Here is a 13,703-nt window from a genome sequence, read left to right on the forward strand (position 1 = left end):
CACGGCCTGTTGCGTCTTTATTTGAAGGGGAAATCCACACTCGCGCTGTCAGGAGCACAAAAACAAGCTACCGGGGTGATTCTTTTCAATCATTTGACATTTTTTCTCTCTACACGTGGATTCTCGAGCCTGTCGAATGATGCCCAAATCATATACAACAACGATTTAGCCCTACATATGTACAGGATCTCAGCAACTAATGCTGTTTTTCATCTTTTTTTACGAGCTGGACCATTTCCTTTGCCGACAAATGAGATTTTGTTATTTCCTCCCTGATTACATAAATGATTGAATCCTTTGTTGATATTAAGGTTGTTTTCCTGTTTGTTGTCCCATGGATACCAGTGTGCATTCGATTTATGTTCCACTGGGACCAACAGGCCACGGTGACTGAATATGTAGTATAGTGTTATGCATCTACTCTATTAAGAACTCTATTATCGTAAAATGTCTGTTTGTTCTGTGTGGAGTTTGCATGTTCTCCCCGTGTGAGCGTGGGTTTTCTCCGGGTACTCCGGTTTCCTCCCACAGTCCAAAGACATGCAGGTTAGGTTAATTGTGGACTCTAAAATTGCCCGTAGGTGTGAATGTGAGCGTGAATGGTTGTCTGTCTCTATGTGTCAGCCCTGCGATGGACTGGCGACCTGTCCAGGGTGTACCCTGCCTTCGCCCAATGTCGGCTGGGATCGGCTCCAGCCCCCCCGCGACCCCTAACGGGATAAGCGGTTGCAGATGGATGGATGGATGGTCTGTTTGCCATTGTGACAACTGTGTACCAAATCCCTCCAGCCGTGGTACACTATAGGGGGAACTAATTTGCCCTAATATGTCGCCATGAACATCGCGTCTGCCAAGCGAGCACTCTGAATGTGTAATCAGGACGGTATGGGACACGAATATCTGCCGATAGTGGCGGCAGCACTTCCATATCTCGCTGCTGCCTCCTGCCCTGATGAGCCCCGTCTGACTCAAATTACAAGGTGAAAGCGGGGATTCGCGCACTCGGTAAAGTAGAGCGGCTTGGGTAATGAGTGTGGTCTTCCTGCACACTCTGGCAGACCATGGGGTTTAATCTAATGATGGGGAGAGAGAGCCATGATTCCTAATGGCCTCAGAGAGAGAGTGAGAGAGAGACATGGAGGTAGGGACTGATGGACACTCTGATACAGAGCCCTCTTTCTTCCCTAATCACTGGGGCAGCTCACTTGTACTGCAGACTTAATCATATCTCCACTAGACTTTGAGATTCAATATAGAAGAAAAAAAAAGAAGCCCCTGAGTGAAGACCAGGAGGAATCAAAGGAACAGAATGAACTTATTGGCTCTTGGGGAGCTGATTATAGTTGTGTTGTTGACTGTTGGCAGTAGAGAGATGCAGGGCATTCAGACATCAAGTCAATGTTTTGACCTGTTTTTGAAGCTATCTGTCATGATCACAGCAGCCTAAAGGCTTTGTCTAATATATGTTACTATACCATAAAACACGGGTCAGAAATTAAGGTCAACCGCAGGCCAGTTTATTTCATATTATTAATAAGGGAGTCATGCAGGCACGATGGAAACACAAATGTAAATGTCTTCTTTCTTTTATTTATACTTCCAAGAATAAATTAATTTATAAAACTGCTTTGTATCTGAGGGCAGATGTCATTTTCCCCATTAGCAAGTGAATGCATTAACTGAAATTAATATTCATTTGGCAAAAAATTAACAATGTGTATTCTGTGTTGCCCTACAGTACAAGATTGGAGAATTAATTGATGTAAATGACTCGAGTGGCCCGCTTCAGTCATGGTTGGATGGAAGTACAGTTGTTATTGTTGTTGACTCAGAAACAAGACTTAAGAGTATACAGCAGGGATGCTCAACTTGCTTTGCCCGGGGGCAACTTTTGCAAAAATGACAGGAGGCCAGGGGCCAGTTAATAAACAAACATTAGTAATATTTATCAGATAAAATGAATAAACATTAAAAGACCTCTGACGGCCGGTCCGGGGGAATCCCCTCCTGGCACTTCGTTTTGATAAACAAGCTCTATTAGTCAATGTTTTTTATGCACTCTAGCACCTTATTTACATTAAAAGTACAAAAAAGTCCCAATGTGTGAATCCATTTATTTTCCTTACGAATTAGAAAATGATTGGCGGACCACCTGGCACCCTACAGGTGTACGTACGTTAAGTATCTACAGCCATGTTACAGCTCTGAGAGGCTCTACTTTGACACAGCAGTGCTTTAAGCTAAATGCTAACCGTAGACTGTATATAAAGAATGGACATAGTCGCCGTGACGTCACCTATTGGTTTGTGGAATGCCGTTTCGAAGCCTTGAGTTTGGCATTTTGGCCGTCGCCAACTTGTTTTTTACCTTTGCCATCTTGTTTTTGGCAACCAGAAGTGACACAAGAGGCTGGAAGTACAACCGGCTTCACTTTATAGACCCGGAGGTTGCCCTCTGATGCTAACGTCAACATGCTAACATGCTCACAATGACATAGCTTTCTGTGTAAGTGTAATGTTTACCATGTTCACCATCTTAGTTTAACATGTTAGCATGCTAAAATTGTAGTACAGCTGAGGCTGATGGGATTTTTTTTTAGCTTTTCAGGTATTTGGTCATTAATCACAATATCAAGCAAATTTAAATTTTGACCTGATGATGGTGCTAGATGGAAAATCAGACACCAAAATTATTACAAGTCATCGTGAGGGGGACAGGGATGTCTCTGGACCAAACTTCATGCCGACCCATTCAACAGTTGTCGAGATATCTCACACGAAAACCATGAATGTCAACCTCATGGTGGCGCTATAGGAAAAGTCAAGGGATCACCAAAGTCAGCAGGATTCGTCATCTGAGATCCATTAAAGTCTGCACGAAATTTCATGGCAATCCATGACCAGCTGACAGACAGACGGACACTGGCAGGAGCCACGACATTAGCTTGACTAAAAAAAAACAGCATCATATTTCATTACCTCTAGTTTAGTGGAATTAATGTATGAAGTAACTGTGAGATAACAATCATTGATTCATGACCCATTAAGTGTTGACTAATCACAGAGTGACTTGATCATTGCTTAATGGTGAGCAACAGGAATTAATGATACACGTTGCATTAATTCATTCATTAATAAATCCAGATGAATCGTGCATTAGTTCGGCATTACTTAATGACACACGGTAACACAGTAACACCTTACACCAGCACACACATGCTGGTGTAAGGTGTTAATGTGTATGCATTTAATGCTGTACTTTCAATGTAATGTTGATGTTGATGTGAATTCCTTCTAGTAATTGAATATTGTCTTCACATGATGCGTCATCACAGCTCATCTATATGTACACACATGTGCACACACCTTCAATTAGAGCTGTTCCGATACCGATACCAGTATCGGAAACTCGTCCGATACTGCCCAAAATTCAGTATCGGGTATCAGCGAGTACGCCAGTCTATGCACCGATCCCATACCATAATTTATTAACCAAAAAAGAAATCAACTTGTTTAACCAGAAATCAATTATTATTCGCTGCTACAAACGTGAAGTAGCCTTCACTGTGCTCAAAGAGTATAGAAGCAAAGAGGCGAAACTCTGGTAATTTTTGGACATTAGCCACCAGATGGCGTTGTGGTAGCGCTACCGCCATTGTGGACTGTAAACGCCATTGAGTCCATAGCCATGAATGTATAAAGAGACGTTTGTGACTCAGATCCCAACTCGTCAGAGGTGCCCCTCGGCATCGGAGACCGACACATGGAGTACCCATGGATGTACAAAGGGAACTGGATCCAGCGTTGGAGGCGGGGCCCCGTTCATTCCTATGAAAGTTGCTCAGTGGCGCATGAAGCCAAAATGGCTCGTCTTCCAACTGGAAAGGTACCCGGATCTTCCGGCGATCTGCGCAGTAGCGTTTTCTTTAACCCCGCCTCCCAGCCCTCGCTCCAGCCTCGGTCTGGGTCTCATTCACATGAACGGAGGAAGGAAATAACTCTGGATTCGGCTATTAGTGCATTTTACAACTTTTCATACTGGGAAGTTGATTCACTTCAAAAATTATCCGCTGAGTTACAGACGTCTCTTTCCCAATGTAAGTCTATGGGAAAAAGTATTTTTGGGCCCAATGGCATCACGTGACGGACACGGAAGTTGTAGTACTGCCGTTTGGTCACTACGAAAATTGGCACTCTTCCTGAGGGCTTGGGTTTAACCTGAGCCAGGCCAAACAACAATCCTATCACATCCATACATGGTCAGTAGTAAACAGCTGTTAAATAACAATAATCATAACTTCTAGTACTCGGTATCGGCTGATACCGCAAGTTCAGGTATCGTTATCGGTATCAGGAAGGAAAAAATGGTATCGGAACATCTCTACCTTCAATAAAAGAAATCATATTTTTTGTCCCAGTATCACCTCTCCTGTTCTCTGTTGCCAGAAATACCTGCAAATGAATGTGCTTCTGTGGTGATGGGAACACCTCGTAATCAGCAGCAGGTGGATACAGCGAGCGGCAGCCTCCTGCAGTGAGAGCAAAAGTCGGATAAGATGCCACTCGCAGGCAATTAGCACGAAGCCGCAACAATAATGCTCCTCAAAACTCTTAACCAAAGCCTCAGACACACACGGCTGAAAACGCTTACACACACACACACACACACACTGTGGTTGTGTCAGAGGGCTTGAGTGGGTTGGAGAGGTTATGAGAATAGCGAGGTGTCCCCTCAGCCAGCATGATATGTTTGTTCTCTTCTCTCGGCGCCATCAAGGTGCCACTTCAGGAAATGAGCGGCGACATACAGAGAAGATTCTTCTAATAGGTCGGGTAACGTATGAGCATCATGAGAGCTGACCCTGTGATTGACACTGTGATGGAGGAAATTAGATGAAGGAGAAACACAGCAGAGAGCAGCTGGATAGCGGTCGTTGCCGTACATAACTGGTGTCGATAAGGGACGAGACACAGCAGGCACAGTTACTGTAAATTGTTATTTTTAACCAGAGGTTAATAATATCCTAACGATACTAAATGCTAGATTTATTCAAAGTGTGCACGCGGAGGTTTGACTGCTGCCTGCCAACAGATTACACCATCTACAGCACACATGACTGCTTCTCAGTGAACGCACCCCTCGGACATGTCAGTAATGCCCACTGGCCGCGAGAGTCAATGCATTTCTAAAAGAACGATGCATTTCAAGAGTAACATGGACTCCCTCTAATCGAGTCAGGCAAGTTGGTTCAGTCATCTTGCAAGACTGCGTATCAGCCCCCTGTGACACAGTGCTCATAACCATCACGCTAATCCAGCTGCCTCTGTTCAAATCCCCCACAAGCATGCTCCAACAAGCAGGCCACGAGGATGGAGGTGACCCAATAAAACCACGTCCACATTATAACAAGGAGTGATTCCCCCGCTGCGGAGGGAGAGGCACTGGGCTTTCCCCCTGTCTGTTCTTCTTGGCATATCTTCAGTTCAGCGAGTGACTCAGCCCTTTGGATGCCCCATGGCTGCCGGGTGGCAGCTGAGCTGAATTAGAGATGGCCTGGTGGGCCCTCCAAGCTGCTTCTGTTGCCTTGGTGCTGTCAGGATGCTGGCAGCTGGTTGAGTTGCAGGTGAAACTAACTTCTGAGACGAGAGCTGCTCACTTAATAACGCCAACGACTCGTATAAGGGATAAATACGTTAAAACGTGTGGTGAAATTGCCATGCTTAAATGACTATTTCAATATGTATGTTAATCAATCAATCAATCAATTTAATTTTTAAGTGAAGATAACTAAATATTCATTGGTTCCAGCAAATTGAATGTGAATATTTGCTTGCACTGCTTGCTGTTATTGGATGGGGTCACACCCATAGACTGTATATAAGAAGTGGACGTCACCCATTGGTTTGTGGACTGCCGTTTTGAAGCCTTGTGTTCGGCATTTTGGCCTTCGCCATCTTGTTTTTTTGCAACCGGAAGTGACCCAAGAGGGTGGAGCTAAGTACAACCGAACGCTGGATAACATTTTCAGGCAACCAAAAAGGTTATAATTAACTTTCATGAACTGAAAACACACAGTGAAAGGGTTAAAGTTGTAAGACGAAAACACGGACAACTCCCAGACCGGACAACGCCGTGGTAGCAACCTGTCAATCACAAAGTAGCCACGCCCTAAAGCATCCCCTGCTTTATGGTCTATTTGACTCTAAATGGGACCATAATTTACTAAATGAACATCACGCTGTATTGAAGACTTGAAACTAGCGATTGAGACCATAAACTCATGTTTACGATGTTTACTGAGGTAATAAATCAAATGAGAAGTAGGCTCATTTTCTCATAGACTTCTATACAATCAGACTTCTTTTTGCAATCAGAGCCAAGTTAGCTGTTTCCTTTATGCTAAGCTAATCAGCTGCTTGCTCCAGTTTTATATTCCCCGTACAATCATGAGAGTGATATCAATCTTCTCTTCTAACATAATCAACAAGGAAAATAGTTGTTGGTAGCAGCCTTAAACATAAGATACAAAGAACGGATGAATTATGGAAAGAGTCTAGTGGGAGTGGGAAAAGGCACAAAGCTGAAGAAAGCAAATAGAGAATCCAATTTATTATCTCTACACTGGCTGACAGTATCTCATATTGTTGTAAAACAAGTGGTAAAAAACAGGAAATGACCAAATTCAACAATGTAACCTTTATGCATTAGAGAATAAGGAGATGATAAATTCAGCCTGACATACTGTATCTGGTGTCTTTGACTCCCACTAAGCTCTCAGGGTACAAACCAAGTTTATGCAAGCTGCACCGAGTTAGCTTGCCCCTGTCGCCATGTGTTTGTAAAACACATGACATTTTAAAAAAATCACATTTTCAGTTTTCACAGTAGCTGATCTAGCGGATTGAGAATGATTTTACATGGTGATTCTCCACACAGCATCCAGGCAGCCACAACTTTATTAGTTTTTAAATGATAAATCTCACAATAAGTGGCTGCGTATTTGTCATAGTTATCGACATAATTTCAGAGCTCGAAATGTTTCATTGTTTGCCAGCGAGAGACAGGTTTGCATAACTCTTATATAATTATGGCGGTGCCTTGACAAAGGGGGTGGGCATCTGAAGAAACAGAGCAGAATTAAGGGGCAAGTGAAGGAGAGCCAGGCAGACAGGCGAACCCTTTCTGCAAGCCATCAGTGCTAAGCGACCCAGACGGGGAATATGTCATGTCGGATGCCAATGCTAACTAAATGCTGAGGTATATGACATTCCTTCCTCCCACTCAGTTATCTGTCAGTGTGTGTGTGTGTGTGTGTGGGTGCAGGGTGTGGGCTTGTGATAGGGCAGAGGCAGTGTATGTTATATAAGCGATAATTAAGTTAATGTATTGACCGTATTGATATGCACGGAGTTGACATCTGTGCTGCATTGCCCTAACAACAGATAATGGATGCTTATCAGTTATTAAGCTTGTGTCATGGTCTCATGTTTGGGGGAGATGAAACCAGATGGCGAGGAATGCCAGTTGATGGCAATTAGTGCAAACTGGGGCATGTGTTGCAGAAAGTATGCGGCGGCGAAAACACGGTTGTTATCATCGCCCATTTGAGATGAATCCTCTCGAAACTATACAAGCACATATGGGGAGTGACAGCACTGTGTCTTAAATCTCGTGAAAAACAGCATATGCGGGGACGGCCCTCTCCCCCCCCCCCCCCCACCTCCCCTCCTTCAAGGCCATGCAGCGATAGAGCTCACAGCTGGAGAACGGTGGAAGTGAGAATCTACTGTCTCCATTCATGGCTCCTCTCCCGCTCCTCAGCTGTGCCATTTTCAATCAATAGCTTTTAGGAAATCAGCGTCTACCCAGCAGTTTGAAATGAAAGGCCCCTTTTGTTGTGAAGCCCATAGTGTGTATAATGATCACACACGCCGAAGAAACATGCACATTTTTCAGAGGCGTTTTCTTCCCCGTTTGCAGCAAATTACATAATATGTTCATGTTCAAAGTAAAGCCTGAATAGCTTTGGTGGGGGGGGGGGAAACAGCAGCATTCACAGCCAAAGTAGGAAATAAGGTGATGCCGTACCTATCTGCTGGTGCAAAGGATGAAAAGCAGTGCGTTTTAGCAGCAGTGTGGCACAAGACTTGCATGTGAATAAGATCATCTTGTTTCCCCTCTGGCTCCAGGTGTTTACTGGGACCACTAATTCCCATCTGCATATATGCTGCTTACCTACTCCTACTACTCCCCCTTCCTTCCTCTCCGTGGATCATGTGCCTGGGGCAGAACGAGAACGCAAGAATGACTTTGATTTGACCAAGGAGAAGTCAGACAACTTCTTTATTATATTTTCTTAAAGCAATATACTCGTCAGATACATCACTGCTGCAGTGATGAAGATAAAGTATGTGTTGCCAGTAATGGATTTTAGAGTGGCACTGATGACAAAATATGAAGGTTGCAGTGCACATCGTACTAGTGATGGAAAAGTAATCAAATCCTTTAGTTAGAGGAGGATTTCCATAGTAAAAACATAATGTTAAGTTAAGACACAATAACAACTTAAATGCAGCCAAAACATGTGTTCTTGTGTAGTGGAAGAACAAAAGGGGGTCCATACAGTCAAAGTCTAGAAGTGGTTTAAAGGGACATTTTGCCATCTTTTATGTGGAAGTCCAGTCATTGCTGATGGGAAATGTAGTCCACTGAAGAAATAAATTCACCAGCGCGCGCTATGTTAGGCTCGATCGAGATGAGCCAGGCCTGCGCAAAGTCGATCACTGGCGATCGCCGCGCAATGATAACCTCCCGAGATCGAGGCAGCCGCAGTTTTTAGAGCCAGGCGCCGCAGTTGCTCTCCACCGACTGCAAGACCCAGGGCATTATGGGAAACGCCTGGCTGTTGTCTGATCAAAGAGCCGATTGGCTCCTAGTTTTGACAGCAAACGCCAGGTGTTTTAGAAAGTCCGAACTTTCTGTGTAATTGTAATATTTAACGCTAGATTGTAGGTTATTAGTCTCATGTTGTGCAATGAAGGTTTCATCTGTTAACAAACATATCTCTTGTGGTTGATAATAATAATACAAATTATAATAATGAAGGTTATTTAAATAGCACGAGTGCTCTTTACAAAGAGAATTACAAGGCGGACATAAAGATAATAAAGGATGGAATCCAATGCCAGATACAGGCACATTTCCACATATATTAACAAACAAATATAAATAAATCTGGTCTGCAAACTACAAGTAGCCTACGGATCGGTTCTAACAGGATGTAACTCTTCCTGTGACTTCCTGTAAATTCTTTGAAGGCTGCTGGAAACGGCTGGAAACTGTCCACTGACTTGACCGCCGCTTTTTGTCCCCGCCCGCTGCTGCTGCCGCCGCCTTATCCCGTCTACTTTCCAGGCGAGGCGCAGTTCATCTTCAACGAGCCTATTGACCGAGCTAGCTGATCGCTCCTGCTGCATAGCCCAGGATGCATTGCGCGTTTGCTAAATAAACAAAATAAACTCACAAAACACCAATAAAGGAAATATTCTTACACCTAAACAGAAGAATACAGCCATACACCTTCTGAATTCAAGTTTCTCTCTTTTACACCGAACTAAGACGGGCTACGTCGTAAAACACTTCATTCACACTGAACAGAAGCCGCTGCCTTGGCCGTGTACGCTTTGCTCAGATAAATACGGCTAAATATCCGAGTCAGCCAAAAAACTGTAAAACGTATCCTCATCCATAACATCCTCTGCACTCATATGTGGGGATGCCATTTGTGCTGTTGGAAACGTAACGTAAGTTTGCAACACAAGCGAAGAGAACAAAGGAAGTTCAGTCTTGGAACGGCATCTATACAGCACATCATATCTACCCAGAGGCGGAGACCAGAATCCAAGCTGAAGTAGCACGTAGTTCTTCCGTATCCCAAGTACGTCACTGTCACGTTACTGGGGAAGAACAACAGATTTTGCAGCTGTGCCTCAGAGACACAGAGAACATTAGCAACAACTTCAGGCTTTTTTTCCACACTATACACAGTACCTAACTCGGACAGGTAGAGATAAGGTTGAAAAGCAGCAAATTTTCCCTTTAATGATTTGATTAATACCCTAAATCTTGAGAGAGTGAGTTAGGAAGCCACAGACACTGACATGAACTGTTTTAATGTGCAACATAACCTCACTGTCTCACTGTTTTTTTATGTCTGTTTTTTAATGTTGCCGTTTCTTGTGTTTGGTGAGCTGAAGACAAATTTCCACCCTGGCGGACAATAAAGATTTATTGTATTTTTGCTAAATGATAGACTTTTACAGATTAACAAGATCTGACAGCACAACATTAATCTTTGATGACCACATTTTCACCGTTTTTATTTGCTTGTTTTTCTGACATTGGGTCGTGTGAGACTGTGTCTGTGTGGCAGCAGAGGGTTGGGGGTTGACTACAGGTTACATGTTTCTTGTCTATATGTTGTATATCCCTTTTCAATAAAACATGTATTTATTTTTTATATCACACTGTATGTACTTAAAGCTTATAAAGTGTAAATTATCATGTGTGGGGGTAAAATGTGCAGTATTTCCTACTGAAATGTGATGAAGTTGAAGTAAGATGTCTCACAAAATAGAAATAATCAAGTAAACGGCCTTAATACATACTTTAGTTTAATTGTGTTAAATTACCTTCCACTTCTGCTTTGAACAAATACCTTATTTTCATTAGTGTAATGCACTAATCATCAGTCTGCAGTTTAGCTTTTACTGTATTGAGATGTGGCATGGTGATTATCAGCTGCCTCTTTCTGAATCCAACATCGCCATCTGTTGTTTGACTAAAGTAACTGTCCCATGAAGGAGTTGTGCAGAATGTGTTCGTGTGTTAATTGTACAGAGGAAGTGTAAAGAAGAAGGAACAAAACACATCAGCACAAAGTAGCCCACTGGTTTGGAGCTCTAGAGCTGACCACATCCACATTAATAGGCAGGTTTTTTCTGGTTGCTGTAACTGATTTCACCAACACAGTAACTATACAAAAACTGTCGGTAACACTTCAATTTACAGGTCCGCAAATGTCATGGTTATTAGGTGATAATTAGCAAGTAACCTATTTGAAAATTTCTTTGGAATTACTGCCAAATTTACCCCAATATTTAACTCAAAATGTATCAAAAAATACTTTATTCAAACATTAATTAATAATGGTTGAAGATGAGTGAGTGAGTGATTAATCGCGATTAAATATGTTAATCGATTTAAAGCCCTAAAATAAATATTAGTAGAAGTAGTATAAAGTAGCATAAAATGGAAATTTTTAGAGTAAACTTATTTAGCTTTTGGTCACTATTTATGAATTTGGGAGTTATTAAATTGCATTTGTTATTAGGAGTTGATATTTCCCTCAATCATTCTTCATTCATCTGCAGTCGCTCACCACACAGTTATCATCATCCCCATCTGAGGGAACTGAACTGAAATCATTTCAACCACAGTAATTAGATTCATGGATCTCTGTTAATTATCATTTGACTAATTGAATGCCATTTTCTCCGTTTGCAGTCATCAGTTATGTGGGAGTGTGTGTACAGACTTTCACTGATGTATTTAAGAACACCAAGAACAATGAAACGCACGTTTCACTTTGGTTCCAGTTATCACTAATTAAAGTGCATTTGTATGCATGTGGAAAACCTAATTAAATACAGAGAGCTACACTCTCCGTTTATAATCATCTGAGCTCATTTGTTGCTGCGGTTTTTGATAAAAATTCACACACACACACACACACACACACACACACACAGGACTTGGATATTTTCAGGCAAAGGGCCTTTTCCTATCCGTCTCATTCTGTCACCCCAATGGATCAGGACCATAATCAATGTTATTAATTACACCTGTGATTACTCTGCCATGACATGTAAAAATGGCATATTACACCAGTATTACCATCATTAGCTACTCACACATGTCAGATCAGACTTTAAATTGTAAACAGACACGCCCCTTCCTACCTGCCTGATCTCCTTAAAAAATAATATAATTTTAAAAATAAATTAAAACAATTTTAAAATTAAAAGCCCTAACTCTCAGTGTATGTTAACAGGAAACTCGGGATGGACCTAATGTTTCAAAATAAAAGTTAATTCTACCCAAATACTACTCTCTAATAACTTAAAGGTTTATTCCGTGCAAATACTTTCTGTCCAACGACTTATAGTTTTAAAGGTTTATTCCATCCAAATACTACTTTCTAGAATCTATTCTGCATTTGCGCTTTTAGATTTCTGAATTTTCAACAATGCTTTGCAATTAATTTCATTTGTCAGCATTCACACGCATTTTCTGCAGGAAATGCAATCATGTAGTTTTTTAAACTATTCTATTGTATTGCTTCATTTAGCTGCTGTAACTGCTTATTATGTTCACTCAATTTGACTGTTAAATTTCTAGGTTGCTTTAAGAATTCAACAATCATCGCATGATCATCATCAACATACACTCATCCTTAACTAGTTAGTCTTACTGTTATGTTCAGAAAGCTTCATTACATCCACCGTGATTTTAAAAATTTGTATCTATATATTTATACATTATATATATGTATATATATATATATACATTATACATATATATATATATATACACAAACAAACATATATACAGTATACACACACACACACACACACACACACACACACACACACACATTATGTTCAGAAAGCTTCATTACATCCACTGTGATTTTAAATTTAAATTTTTTTATTTATATATTTATACATTATATGTATATATATATATATATATATACACATGTACATATACATGCATATATTATGTTCAGAAAGCTTCATTACATCCAGCGTGATTTCAAATTTACTTTTATTTATTTATATATTTATACATTATATGTATATACAGTATATACACACGTATATATATATATATACACACGCACACACACATATATATATACGTATATATATCACATATATACGTATATATATATATCACATATATATATATATACGTATATACATATATCACTTATATATATATATATATATATATACAGTATCTAAATATCACCAAATATATCATCATATATTTATATATATCACATATATATACATACATTTTCAATTAAATTCAATTCGTTCTTATATAGCGTCAAATCAAAAGAGAAGTTGTCTTGAGACGCTTTTTATACGTACAGAACATACTCACCTGACCCAACAAGAAATCCCCCATGAGCATTGCATAGTTATGGTTATGCGCTGTGGCAAGGAAAAACTCCCCTTTAACGGGTAGAAACCTTGAGCAGAACCGGGCTCTGGGTGGGTGGCCATCTGTCTCGACCATTGGGTTCCCTGTCATCCTCACTGGAGTTGTCCTCGACGTTGGGGTCGGCGCTGTCCTCACTGGGGTCTTCCTCGACGGTGGGACAGCAGGCTTTGCGGGTCTAAATCAAACACAGGAAGGACAAAAACGTTATGTAATAAATAAATAAAATATTAAAAGTATATTAAGCTACTGTAACTAAAGGTATATCAGAAAAGCAGCCACAGACACTGAAAAGTGAGTGCCTTGTTAATATGATTTAAAGTGTGTTCAATTTTGTTAAATATTCTGTCCAATCTGATCGATGCTTGTCCAAAGTGTCCTGTTTGTTATCTGAACTTTTAACAATGTATAAA

The 13,703-nt window shown here is 41.0% G+C and overlaps 1 protein-coding gene across 2 annotated transcripts in view; it reads right to left on the reverse strand.

Annotated features, from left to right (window-relative positions):
- Positions 1-12,800: 12,800 nt before the first annotated feature.
- Positions 12,801-13,703, reverse strand: part of LOC141764892 (microtubule-associated serine/threonine-protein kinase 3-like) — a 28,264-nt gene continuing 27,361 nt past the window's right edge. Inside the window, exon 16 of one of the 2 annotated variants that reach the window (XM_074630569.1) lies at positions 12,801-13,468. The gene's annotated coding sequence lies outside the window, so the exon portion shown is untranslated. The remainder of the gene's footprint in view (positions 13,469-13,703) is intronic. The other variant, XM_074630570.1, reaches the window with a different exon arrangement.

The sequence above is a fragment of the Sebastes fasciatus genome, chromosome 3 (genome assembly GCF_043250625.1).
Source record: "Sebastes fasciatus isolate fSebFas1 chromosome 3, fSebFas1.pri, whole genome shotgun sequence".
NCBI lineage: Eukaryota > Metazoa > Chordata > Actinopteri > Perciformes > Sebastidae > Sebastes > Sebastes fasciatus.